Here is a 13,061-nt window from a genome sequence, read left to right as displayed (position 1 = left end):
CCTTGTGTTTCTATTACCTCTAAGATATTGTTTCCCAGCACCCGCTGTCCTACTGCTGGTGTGAATTTCCATTATTATGTTTAAAGATAAGTTTCCATTCCATACCAAAGTCATTTAGGATCAGGCAAAATCCTTCCACTAATACTACATCATTTGCATAACCTAGGCAAAGTAATACAACTTCTGATGTGTGGGGCTTTATTACTTTTGCCTATATCCACATATACACATGGAGGAGGGGGAATGATTATGAGCAGAAAGGATTGATTGATTATGTGGCAGTAGATGGAAGACTGAGAAAGGATATCTGTGACGTGAAGGTAGTAAGCGGGATGTTCGATGGCTCTGACCATCTTGCAAAAGTGGGTGTTTGAAAAGAAAGGTGAAATAAAAAAGGAGATACTGAAGACAGAAAGTTACAGGAAAAAAGAAATAAAAGATGAGTATAACATGAAATGGCAGAGGCCTTAAGTGAAAAATGGGAAAGTGTGATAGTACAGATACTGAAAAAGTTTTTAGAACATTTAAAGAAGTAGTGTTAACTACAACAAAAAAGTGGTAGGGATGAAAGTGGTGAGAGATGGAAAAAGAAAAGGAAATTCATGGTGGACAGAAGAGATAAGGAGGATAGTAAAAGAGAAAAGGGAACTTTTTTAAGAAAACTTAAGAAAGAAATGTGGTTGAGCAAGTAAAAAGGGAAAGGAAAAAGAAATATAGAGAATGCAAAATGAAATTAAAACAAGCAATAAAAGAAAGTAAGAAGAGAGTTGGTGAAGACTTTGGAAAAGACTAAGTGAAAATATAAAGGAACAGGAAATCATATTGGAAAGAAGTAAAAATAAAGAAAAGCATCACCCCAATAATATCTCCCAAGGAAAATTAATGAAGTTATGGGTGAGAATGGAAAGATGTTGAAAGACGGGGAAGCTGTGAAAGAGACATGGAGAGAATATTTCAAAAACTTAATGAATTTTTTTGATGGACATCCAGCAGCTGTTACAGCAACAGTTTTGAGCGGAGGTAGAGGAGGAGTATATAAAGAAAGAAGTATAACATATGAAGAAGTAAATCAGGCATTAAAAAGATTAAAAAATGGAAAAGCAGCAGGAACTGATGGAATCAATCAAAGATTTTCCTTCAGGATGGTAGGAGAAAAAATAATAGCAAAAGGAAAGAAACTATACGCTGCCTTCATGGACTTTGAAAAAGCTTATGACAGATTCGATTGGATTGCATTGTGGGATGTTTTAAAGATTTATGGTGTGGGAGGAAAACTGCTTAGTGCAATAAAGTCTTTCTATGAGGTGCATCTGCATGTGTCAAAATTGGTGGAGAAACAAGTGAACATTTTGAGATAAAAGGTGGGATTAGGGCAGGGCGTGTCATGTCACCATGGTTGTTCAATATTTATATGGATGGTGTCATGAGAGAAATAAAGGGCAAAGTTGGAGTAAAAATGTACGCTGAGGGAAGGCAGTGGGTGCTGAATTCAATCCTGTTTACTGATGACACGGTGCTCATTGCAGAAAATGAAAGTGACTTACAAAACTTGGTCAGTGATTTTCATAGCGTCTGTAAAAGGAGAAAGCTGAAAGTAAATGTCAACAAAAGTAAAGTGATGGTTTGTGAGGGGAGTAGAAGTGAAGTTGTAGATTTTGTATGCCCATATAGAGTGGGAACTGAATGTGAAAAAGAATGCAAAATAATTCTGAATGGTGAAGAAATGGAGGAGGTCAATGAGTTTAAGTACCCTGGATCAGTTATCAGTTGAAAATACAATAATAGTACCAACCCTCACATATGCAAGTGAAACATGGGCCTTGAATGAAAGTCAGAGGTCTAGAGTGCAGGCAGTGGAAATGAGTTATTTGAGGAGTGCTTGTGGTGTGAGTAGAATGGATGGAATAAGTAATGAAAGTGTGTATGAGCGTTTTGGAATGTGTCACGGGGGTGAAGGGAATAAGTGACTTTAAAGTGGTTTGGCCACATGGAGCAAATGGAGGAGAGTAAGATGACCAGAAGGGTGTATGTGAGATTGAGGGAGGGAATGTTAGAGGACGACCTCCAGTGAAATGGAGAGATAGGGTGCAGGAGTACGTTAGGGAGAAGGATGAGAGATCCTTGAGAAACTTTGAGCAGGCAAGGAGGGAGTGTCCGGATAGAGAAAGATGGAAACTTCTGCCGTGGCCATCCTCTGGTGGGAGCTCCTAAGAGCAGGCATTGATGGGATGATGATGATGAATGAATTGAGAGGAATCACAGCAGAAATGTTGAAGTGTGGAGATGAAGTTACTATATGAATGGTCAAGATATGTGAAGTGGCCTGGGAAGGGGGGGGGGAGGTCCCAGCAGACTTGACAAAAGCCATCATGGTCCCAGTTTACAAGGGGAAGGGCAGGAGAGGGGAAGTGGGAGTTGTAGGGGTATAAGTCTGCTGAGTGTAGGCTACCTGGAAAGGTATATGGAAAAGTCCTAATTGAGACTGCGCAAAGACTTACAGAAGAGAAAATCAGTGAAGAACAAGGAGACTTTAGGAAGGGAAGAGGATGTGTGGATCAGATATTTTCCTTCAGTATGGTGTTTTATTAGAAAAAATATTAGCAAAAGGAAAAAATACTATGCTGCCTTCAAGGATCTAGTTATTCTAAAGAAAGTTTATGACAGAGTCGATTGGCTGGCATTGTGGGACGTCTTAAAGATATATATGTCATCATGGTTGTTCAATATTTATATGGATGGTGTTATGAGAAATGAAGGGCAAAGTTGGGGAAATTGAAGTAAAAATGTATGCTGAGGGAGGGAGGGAAGTGGGTGATGAATTCAATCTTATTTGCTGATGACACAGTGCTCAATGCAGAAAATGAAAGTGACTTACAAAATTTGGTCAGTGTTTTTGATGGTGTATGTAAAAGGAGAAAGTTGAAAGTAAATGTCAACAAAAGTAAAGTGATGGTTTGTGAGCAGAGTAGAAGGGAGGTTGTAGAGTTTGTATGCCCATATAGAGTGGGCATTGAATGTGAAAAAGAATGCCAAATAATTTTGAATGGTGAAGAAATGGAGGAGGTTAACGAGTTTAAGTACCTTGGATCAGTTATGTGTAAGCATGGTGGTACAGAAGAAGAGAAAAGAGAAAGGGCATTGCAAGGATTGACTGATTGGAGGAGAAGCTGCGGATCCATCTCTGGCATGCCATCTCATTGTTGGGGGCTGAATTTCTCCATGGCATGGACTGGACCTCTGCCGGACAGCTGGAGAAAGCTGCCATGGCACAAACCCGACTGATGGAGACAACTGATTTCTTCTTCCACATCATGTTTGGCCCTGAAATATGAGTACAAGTTCAAATAAACAACATTATATATATATATATATATATATATATATATATATATATATATAAATATATATATATATATATATATATATATATATATATATATATATATATATATATATATATATATATATATATATATATATATATATATATATATATATATATATATATATATATATATAATTGGGATGTTTTTCTTGATTAGTGTACTATACTAAAAGAGGTTAACCTGGTAGCTGCAGGGATCATGTTTCTTAAAGGTTCCGGCGAGAAAAATGAGAAAAATCATCACTCACAAAACCATTTCATAATATATATCAACACATTTGTGATCAGTTTATGCATCATCTATTTTGGGGGTTTATATCATGACAAAATGTGGCCCATCGCTGGTACACGGTAAAGCCACAAATTTGGCCTGTTGCTACCAGGTTAAGTTGGACTATGAATGGACAGATGTTGTTTTAAGAGCATCTGAAATAAACTTATGGGACTGATATATGATAATTAAATCTGTGATATTTATTAAGATGTGTCCAGTGATTTAATTGGCAAAGAATTGCAAAACACAAGCTAAGAAAATAAAAGTACTGAACTGATTGACGACGACACGGAAATGGCCGTCGGAGAAATAAGAATGGATTAGTAATTAATATACCGAAGCAAGAACTAAAAGACATTGCATCGACATAAGTATATGATAGAATAACAGGCATTATCTACATGAGTTATTTACTGCACAGTGCACACTATATGGGCTGGCAACATTGTCTTATTTTCTAGCAATTGAAGTTGCTTATATTGTGCATTATATTCTTGCATGGGAATGACTGCTTGATGCTGGATGATAAAAACTAAATGATTAAACAATAATGTTATGTGGCAAATACCAGCTTGAGGTCACTCTAGGTCTAGGAGGACTTGCTCGTTGTTGTCAATGTCATCACGATCACTGCAAATAGATACATTACAATTAGAAATGCTTTGGTACCTGCCCTATATCTATATCTATACTTGTCCAGAAGTCAAAACTCTTGACTCATGGACCAATTAGCAATTTTTTTTGTTCAAAAAGATTTTAGCATTGTTGATTGACTTTAATAGCTATTTGGGAGTAAGACTAAGAATAATCATAAAATTCACTTTTAGATCTTCATAAGAAAGGAAGCTGCAAATAACAAAAGCCATAATATACTGTGAACTAATTAATATTAAATGTGAAAAAAAAGACATGACCAAAACAAATTAAACAATACTACAATGCTAGTTAGCATGGGTATTAGTATCATTTTGCAACACCCATGGATTCCTGGGAGGCATTTTACAGAAAGGGTAGCTAAGTTAAGTCGGGTCAATGAAGTTAGGTGACGTTTATCATTTTTTGTTAGGTTAAATAAGTCAACGTCCTGAATGATAGGTAGTTTGGTTAAAAAAAATTACGTCCAAAATTGAAACGTTAGGTTAAAAAATAGTCAGTAACACAAATAGGAAATCTATCTGTGTTAGGAGAGGGGAACTTATATTAAGTTAGGTTTGTCGGAGCAAGGTTTCTAAACAACAAGTTGATTTAGGATCAAAGGAAAAAAAAGTCATTAGTGATTCAACTAATAGTGTGCAAGCTTGAGTACTTGAGCAAGTTTGGTTTAAGAGCTACCGCACGTCAAATTGATTTGGTTTGGTTACTGAAAATAAGCAAAGGAAGGTAATTTTGTTAGGACACTTCTGACATTTAAGTTAGGTTAAAAATATCAACTTTTCTAAATAATTGCTGATTTGGTTAAAACTGGCTATCTTAAATAACAGATTAAGTTGAAATAACTATATGTCAATGATAAATTTACCCAGGTTAGGTTTGGTTTATCGTTGCTGGGAGGTTAGTCAAGTAAAACTTAAATAACAGACACTAGTGACCCAAATAGGTATTGTTTAGGGTTTGGTAAGATTGGTGGGAAACGTTTGTTGAAGTCAGTCACAAGATTAACAGGTGTGTTAGGTTTAAAGAGTTGAATATTGTAAAGGATAAGTCTGGCGAGGTAAAATATTGGCTCACCTGTGTTCGTTCCTTGGGCAGGAGTCTGTGGCTGCCGGTGTTGATCACAGGTAAGATACACGTGCACCAGTGATGACTGGACCTTCACAGACTACCTAAGGTGAGTGATAACAGACACTGCATGCCCTCCAGGCGATGGCTGGGGGCTGTATAACGCCAGCCACACACTGCGGCCCGCGGGGCTTCCAGCAAGGTTACTCCCAGGGCTCCTTGTGTGACAGCCTGTGGATGGTGGCAGGCGGTCACCAGCCATCGCTTGGAGGGTCTCCAGTGTCTGTTATCACTCAATCTCTGTCAGCCTGTGAAGGTTGCACCTGCATTTTACCTGTCAGCGAACACCACTTCAGTCGTGATGGCCATGTAGGTGTTTCCAAGGTCCGCCTCGCCGAACCACTCATCTCAGCACGGTCAGCACAGTCCACAGATATTTCAGGATGAGTTTCAAATCATTACACGCCTCCAATTCGTCTAGACGAGGCAGATATATTAGGAGGTGATGCCTTTCATCCCGCTGTAATCCACCATGTTGCAATACTTATGCATTTTTAACGGTGCTAAGGGAGCCCCTTCCCCGCCTTAAATTTTCCGCCCGCTAAGTGCTCCAGCTTCAGCGCTAAGCGGCCCGGCGCCATTTTAAGTAGAAAACTTAACGATTCTTTGCCGTTAAGTGCACTTAGCGATGCTAAGAACTTTTGTGTATACCGCCCCTGGGCCTCCTCTCTCCAATGGTGTTTTTGGTTTTCAGTTGTGATGAATAGTTTTTGAGATACAGAGGTTAAGAGATACCCCCCATTGGGCTGCCTGACTGCGCCTGAGGGGATAGTCGCGTCCCGTCCCACGCTCAAAGAAAGGGTTAAGTGTTGGTGGGCACAGTCCTCAGTGCATCACTCTGGATGGATTCCAAAGTTCTGGCATACCTGGAGAAGACGGTGATGAGTACAGAACAAATGAATGAGGGGCTTATGAGGGGTTTATAGGTGGTGAAGAGCACAGTTCCCAGTGCCCCCGTGCCTCTCCGTGATGTCACTTTGGTGACTCATAGGTGACATTTTTCCCATAAGTTTTACATCTTTGCCTTAATGTTGCCATTGTGTGACACAGTTACGTTGAGGTATCAGTGGGTGGCCACCCAGTCCAAACCTTGACTATGGAGTTGGAGTTTACCAAAGGGAGTGTGTGATTTTTAACTCTGAGATCATAAACCCACCTTTAGATCCCAAAAGATCGAGAGATTCATTTATGCTGGTGGTAGAATCCCATCTGGTGTTTTGTAGGACAATGTTATCTGAATATCCAGTGTGTTTTGATCCATCTGGCTAAGAAATAGTGGGTAGGCGGTGGCTGAGTGGTTAGGGTGTTGGCCCCTCATTCATCGCATGCTGGACGACGCGGGTTCGAGTCCCTACACTATCACTTGGGATTTTTTAGTCACCACCGAGTGGCCTAAGACTACCCACATGCTGTCCTGAAAACCACCCATCAACCTGGACTCTAGAAGAGACCGTCCAAGTGAATCAAGAATGAGTTCCGGGGGGCATCATGAGCCAAGAATAAATGGCGCCACTATAAATAATTGACTGCGCCATGACGGGCTTGGGCCGACCACCAGGCCCCTGAAGAAAGCCTACCAGCGCTATAGGAAAACATGTAAAAAAAAAAAAAATGTAGAACAATGAGTAGTGTAAAGCTCATGACTCCTTCCAGTGGCTCCCTTTTCCCCAGTGATTTTTTTTCGGTATTATTCTACTTCACAGTCTCACAGCGGTACTTCTCACACCTCCCATCAGTTAGATCTCATTATTCTACGCATTTTGAACCCCATTTATGTGCGTCGCAAACTGCTAGAAACGCCGCTAGCAATTTTTGCGGCCGCCTCGGGGCGTCACGGAGGGGATTGGGATACAGGTAACTCTCGATTTACGCGAGTATTGTGTCTTTGAAGAGGTCGCGTAAATCAAAAACAATGTAAATCAAACAAGAGGTAGGTTTCTATCGAAAAATAAATATTCACTTCATTCAGTGGAGAGAGAGAGAGAGAGAGAGAGAGAGAGAGAGAGAGAGAGAGAGAGAGAGAGAGAGAGAGAGAATATCCATATCACCGAGATATCCACTCAGGCATTCAGCCTCAGCCTCACTCGTGTGAGGAAGAAATGAGACACCATGAGCGACTAGCTAGTATTGGTACTGGTACCGAGCAGTCTGGTACCGGTACCGTACCATATAGCTGGTACCGTTAGTACCGGTACTTGCCCACCCCTACTGTTGAGTAGCGTGGCAGCGTGGGTACTGTATTGTTGTTCAAGTGGCGCACGGGAAGAACTGAGCTCAGCTGTGTGGCCGCGGCGCCGTGTGAGTCCAGTTGCGTGAGACATCTGGTGGCCACTCCATAAAAAATCGCGTATAAGTGAAAAAACGTGTAAATTAAACATTTATTTGAATTTTGGACCCCGCGTTATTTAAAAAACGCGTATACCAAACTCGCCTAAATCGAGAGTTACCTGTACTTTGTTCCCCGTCTCTTCTCACAATTACTTCTCACACATGTCATCGGTTAGATCTCATTATTCTACGCATTTTGAACCCCATTTATGTGCGCCGCAAACTGTTAGAAACACCGCTAGCGATTTTTTTAAAGTTAGTGAGTTTTTGGCGGCCGCCTCGGGGCGTCGACGCGTCGGTGCCGCCGCCGCCGCCGCAAAATAGTTCGCATTCATTACCTACCTTATGAAACATCACTAGGTCTTCATATATCTTTTCTACAAACGCTTGGTTAGCGATGGTACGCTAGGTTAGCGATTAGCCCACGCATGTGAGACCAGGTCTACCACGCGTGTTTTTTGTTTTTGTTTTTTTTAGAACATGCAGACCAAAGGCTGCCGCGCTGCGAGCTAGTTTGCGGTGGCGGCGGTGGCACCGACGCTCAACGTCAGCGGCTCAGTGTTAGTTACCCGTGAAATGTCAACACATGAGGATGTCCCTCCCAGCCCCCTCCATTGCGCCCCGAGGCGGCCGCGAAAAACTCGCTAACTTTTCAAAAATCGCTAGCGAGGTTACTAGCAGTTTGCGACGCACATAAATGGGGTTCAAAATGCGTAGAATAATGAGATCTAACCGATAAAAAGTGTGAGAAGGACCGCTGTGAGACTGGAAAGAAAGTAGAACTTTACCTTTTTTTCTTATGTGCTGCCTGTGCTGCCTATAGCACCAATAGGCTCTGTCGAGGGGCCTGGTGAATGGCCTCAGCCTATTAGCAGCACAGTTGAGTTGTATTTCAAGTGACTTGGCCCATGCTGCCTCTTGGTGCTCCCCTTTACTGAAACCAATGAAGCTAAAGGTTGAGTGATGGTCCGAACAGCATGCGGGTAATCTCCACCACTCGATGATTGTTGAAAATTGTCAGTGTCTTTTGATGGGACTTGAACTCAGGTCCTTTGTATCACCACTTCTGAGTGATGACCACATAGGCCACTATCTTGCCTTGGAATATGACCCGAGCTATTTTGTCTGTAAGCTGGTGTTGTATAAGCACATAGGAGAATCTTCTCTCTGACTCCCATTCCCGTGAGTTCCTCAAAAATGACGAGTGGCTGTGCCCTCTAAAATGCCTTTTCTCTTTAGATGACAGCTGTTTCCACTTGTGTGTAGGATGCTTAATTAGTCAGGCAGGTCAAAGGGCTTCTGTGCTGGTCAAAGCTATTCAACACACTAACTCTTGCTCCACAACATCAGTGCACACATTGCTTTGTTCAAGGTTACTCTATATATTTACCATCTATATTTATTAAATATATGCGTACACTCAGCCCTCGATTTAATGGACCCCGATTTAACGGATTTCAGATTTAACGGACCACAATATCTCAACGGACAAATACCCAGCAACGGACATTCTGTCCGTTGCTGGGTAGTGACACCAGCTTTAGAAACGTCAAAACCCTAAAATAATAACAATATCACACAAAGTGATATTTTTCATCAAAACTGCTTGCATCACCTCCCTTAAGGAGGTCCAGGAGGGTGAAGCCCCCCTCCCCCCTCCCGTTTGGGAGGTTAGGTTAAGTTAGGTGTGCTTAAATTTATTTTGATCGCGGTTTGGGGCGGCGGAAATACGAAGCGCAGGACAGGACATGGCGGCGGCGTATGTGGTCCAATTCATGGGCCTGTGTTGTGAGAAATACCTCCTTGCAAAAAAACAAGTTGCGCTGCTGTCCACCACGCATGCGTACGGGGGGAATACACAGCAGAAAAAAACATTAATTAACCTGGTTTTATTCAATTAGTGTGTCCACTTCCAAGTGTGAGCGGTAAGTGAAATGAATAGACAGTATGCATGTTGAACTTCTCCTGTGAGTTGTTTTGCGGCTGCGGCGGCGGGCGGCGGCGGGTGCAACAGCCGTACCAGGAAGCAGAAGAGAAAGTAATTGGAAAATTTATATTCAAAGACGTAAGACTGAAGGAGGAAAAAGAGATACTACATCAGATGTGGAAGGCAAGAGAGAAAAGATTAGAAGAATTGCAAGACCAAGACGAATAGACAGCAGGAGGTGCCGTTATAAGGGCAATACCTCCGACACCATCACGTCACAAGTCAGTCATTTAATGACTTGTGACAGAAACAATTATCACATTATTTCATAACACACTGAAAACTGAAAAAAATGTTTCGTCTGCCCATGCGAGACTAGCACACTTTATAGAATTTTACCCATACGCGTAAACAATATGCCCCCTCCCCCAGGGCCCCACTGTCAACCCTTAATCGCTGGAAGGCCAACAAAACAACACATGTCAGCGGAGCGGAGGCGAAGGTAGAGATGGTTTCTTCTGGAGTGTTCTATGGGGCTAGTTAGGCTGTGCTTGTCTTACGCCACCAACGCAGAACAGGTCAAAAAAAGAACTATATTCCTACGTTTATTATTAGGTTTGTCGGTATCATCTTATGATTTTTTTTAACAGTTACAGTACCCTCGAGTTTCGCGCTTGCTTCATTCCGAAGGTATAGCGCTAAACTCGAGGATCGCGAAAATCGAGGTATTGAAATACATGAAAAAGCACTTTTTGGTTCCGGCCCGTGGAAAAAAAATACTTTTTTCTCGACTTGACTCCCTTGTTATCACAATTTTTTTCGACTTTACTCTCTTGTTATCTCAAAATACGTACCTTGGTAATAGGCAGAAAATGCGAAGTGAGAACAGGTCGTTCTGAAGCCGCAGTTGAAAGCGGCTGCCTTACAATTGGCTGGCAGTTCTGAATACACGCTTGTGATCCACGTGGTGTTGTCTGCTAATGTAAGGGTGGTTGCTCGCGGTCACCCGTGTACAGTTGGACAAACCTATAGCTTCTGGTAGTTTTCTCTGTGTTATGGTATAATCTGCGAACTGTTTCTGTTATATATCATCAAATCACTAACATCATGATTGACTTTTCAGTGCCTATTGAACGTAAACTGCCGCCGCAATCGCAAAATAGCTCGCAAAGAGGTTCAACTTGCTTACTGCTTCCATATTTCCCTCACCGCTCACAAAGACCACAAGCGGACAAAAAAGAACAAATCCAGGCAAATTAACACTTTTAATGCTGTGTATTCCCACAGCGCGCATGCGTGGTGGACAGCAGAATGACTAATTTCAGCGGGAAGAAATTTCTTGCAACACAGGCCAGTGTATAGTGGACCTTCTTCTTTTGACCTGTAATGCTTTGTATCACTTCTTAGGTCCTCCTTCTCCACACTTTTATACTTCACAACATGCACTTAGGGCCGCTTTCACAGTCATTTTGTTTGTTTTGAGCGTTACCAATGGCGGCGATCGCCGCTATAGTATTTCCACGTGAAACTGGCCGATGGGTAGTGATGTGATGTGATGGTGTCGGAGGTATTGCCTTTACAACGGCACCTCGTGGCGGCTGCGGGGTTAGCCACGCCCCGCACCTTACCACACACTCTCAACACCTGTCGCTTTCTCTGCAGCCACCACTACCCCATAGGCCAATTTCACGTGGAAAACTATAGCGTCGATCACCGCAAAGATCAAAACAAACAAAACGACTGTGAAAGCGGCCCTTATTTACTTCAAATTGCGCACTTATACACTTCACCCTGAACTTAGGTGTTTTTCTATTCTTTTCTTTCCCTGATTTAGGTTTTCTATGCCCTTTTGCTATTTTCCACTGTTACTTTTCACCGTCGCTGCCATGCATTACAGGCCAAAAGAAGAAAAGGAAAACATCACTGGGAGATCTACAATTTTCATAGACTCGAGATAAAAGTTTTTTGGACTGTGGTTCCACAGCACGGGGTGTTCTCTTATCTTGTCAATCAAGTAGTAAGCTAAGCAGCTCTGCCAGTCCATTTTACGAGTCTCTTGGTGGGCCATCTTCCGCTGCTCCTCACTCCTCAGCCACTGCCGTCGTCTGTTTGTTTACATACAGCCGTGAGGTACCCACGCTCGTACCCACAACCGTTTTCCATTCATACGGACAACCAACAACTCGCTCCCGGTTGGGCATACGGGCAACCGCGGTTGCCCATAGCCCCAATGGTTGGACACCGCCTTTTAAGGCAGCACGCATGACGCCGACAGTAGGTAGACATGACCCATATATGTCAAAGGAGCGTGAAACTCGTGGCGGTAATGCACGAAAGTCGTGATGGTAAGAATTTAGGACTAAGGGCTAAACTCGAGGATCGCGAAACTCGGATAGTGCGAAACTCGAGAAGGTACTGTATTTTATTGTATACCGGTATTTAGCGTATGTAAATATTTTCAAGCAACGGACTTTTTCAAGCAACGGACCACCCTTCCCCCCTTTTAATCCGTTAAATCGAGGGCTGGGTGTATTTTTGTCATGGGGGCAAGATATTCAAGTGGGGTTAAGATACCAAGGGGGTGATCATAAGCCCACACAAAAGGGGATGTTTACATACGTACTCTATAACGACACACATGTTAGGTACCAGCTCAGTCAGTATGCTAGGGAACCTGTGGGGTGAGGTTGAGGCGGTGTGTCAATTCAACTCTTATAAGTAACATTAACATTGTATCAAGATAACACACTAGCAAGCTGGGACCCTAGGAGCTGGGTTCAACGTACATGTGGGGTGAGGTTGAGGCGGTGTGTGAGGAAGACTCGCTCACACCGTCGGCTTCTCACCTCCCCCCACTGCCCGCGGGCTAGCCAGAGGCTAGTGAACGCGTTTATCGGTGGTTTAGTTAACATGCAATTGGCCTGTTCTACCAGTTCAGAAGGAGTTCCGAAGCAACTGGTTCTCTCTCACTTAATACCGGTGAAAAATTTTGCTCGTCTCTCCATGAAAAAAACTATCTAATAATCATTCGGCACCTTCGGCTGAGGCGTAGTCACGCCACCAGCTCCACATCTGGTTCATCTGTTTGTCTTGCGGTTCGTAACCACCTGATTCACGAGCAACACATCAGTTATTACAGGTTATTGATTTCTCAGTTTTCCCCGCATTACATATGATCTTAGTGCAGCTGCTTAGCAACAAGAGACAGCCTTGAACAAATATGTCTGGTGTGCATGTGACCACCTGGTGGGTATTGCGGACGTTGGCTGGGGACTGAATCTGATGCATGGCTGGACTTTTGCCGAACCCCAGATTTTGTCCGAGATATCCCGTTTGTATCTGAGAAATTGAGGTTCAGGAAGTTGAGG

At 42.6% G+C, this 13,061-nt stretch overlaps 1 protein-coding gene and 1 long non-coding RNA gene across 3 annotated transcripts in view; one reads left to right on the top strand and one right to left on the bottom strand.

The window, feature by feature from the left end:
- The window catches only part of LOC126993546 (fructosamine-3-kinase-like), a 144,774-nt gene that overhangs the window by 105,243 nt on the left and 26,470 nt on the right, over window positions 1-13,061 (top strand).
- Window positions 1,353-6,091, bottom strand: LOC126993547 (uncharacterized). 2 transcript variants are annotated; one of them, XR_007747901.1, is made up of 4 exons: window positions 5,702-6,091; window positions 5,388-5,469; window positions 4,228-4,289; window positions 1,353-3,321 (listed from the first exon to the last, which is right to left on the bottom strand). It is a non-coding gene; the product is annotated as an uncharacterized LOC126993547 (long non-coding RNA). The 2 variants fall into 2 exon arrangements; XR_007747900.1 differs by having other exon boundaries at window positions 5,388-6,078.

The sequence above is a fragment of the Eriocheir sinensis genome, unplaced genomic scaffold (assembly GCF_024679095.1).
Source record: "Eriocheir sinensis breed Jianghai 21 unplaced genomic scaffold, ASM2467909v1 Scaffold63, whole genome shotgun sequence".
Classification (NCBI taxonomy): domain Eukaryota; kingdom Metazoa; phylum Arthropoda; class Malacostraca; order Decapoda; family Varunidae; genus Eriocheir; species Eriocheir sinensis.
Note: the sequence above shows the minus strand (reverse complement) of the source record. Positions and strands in the feature narration are given on the sequence as shown.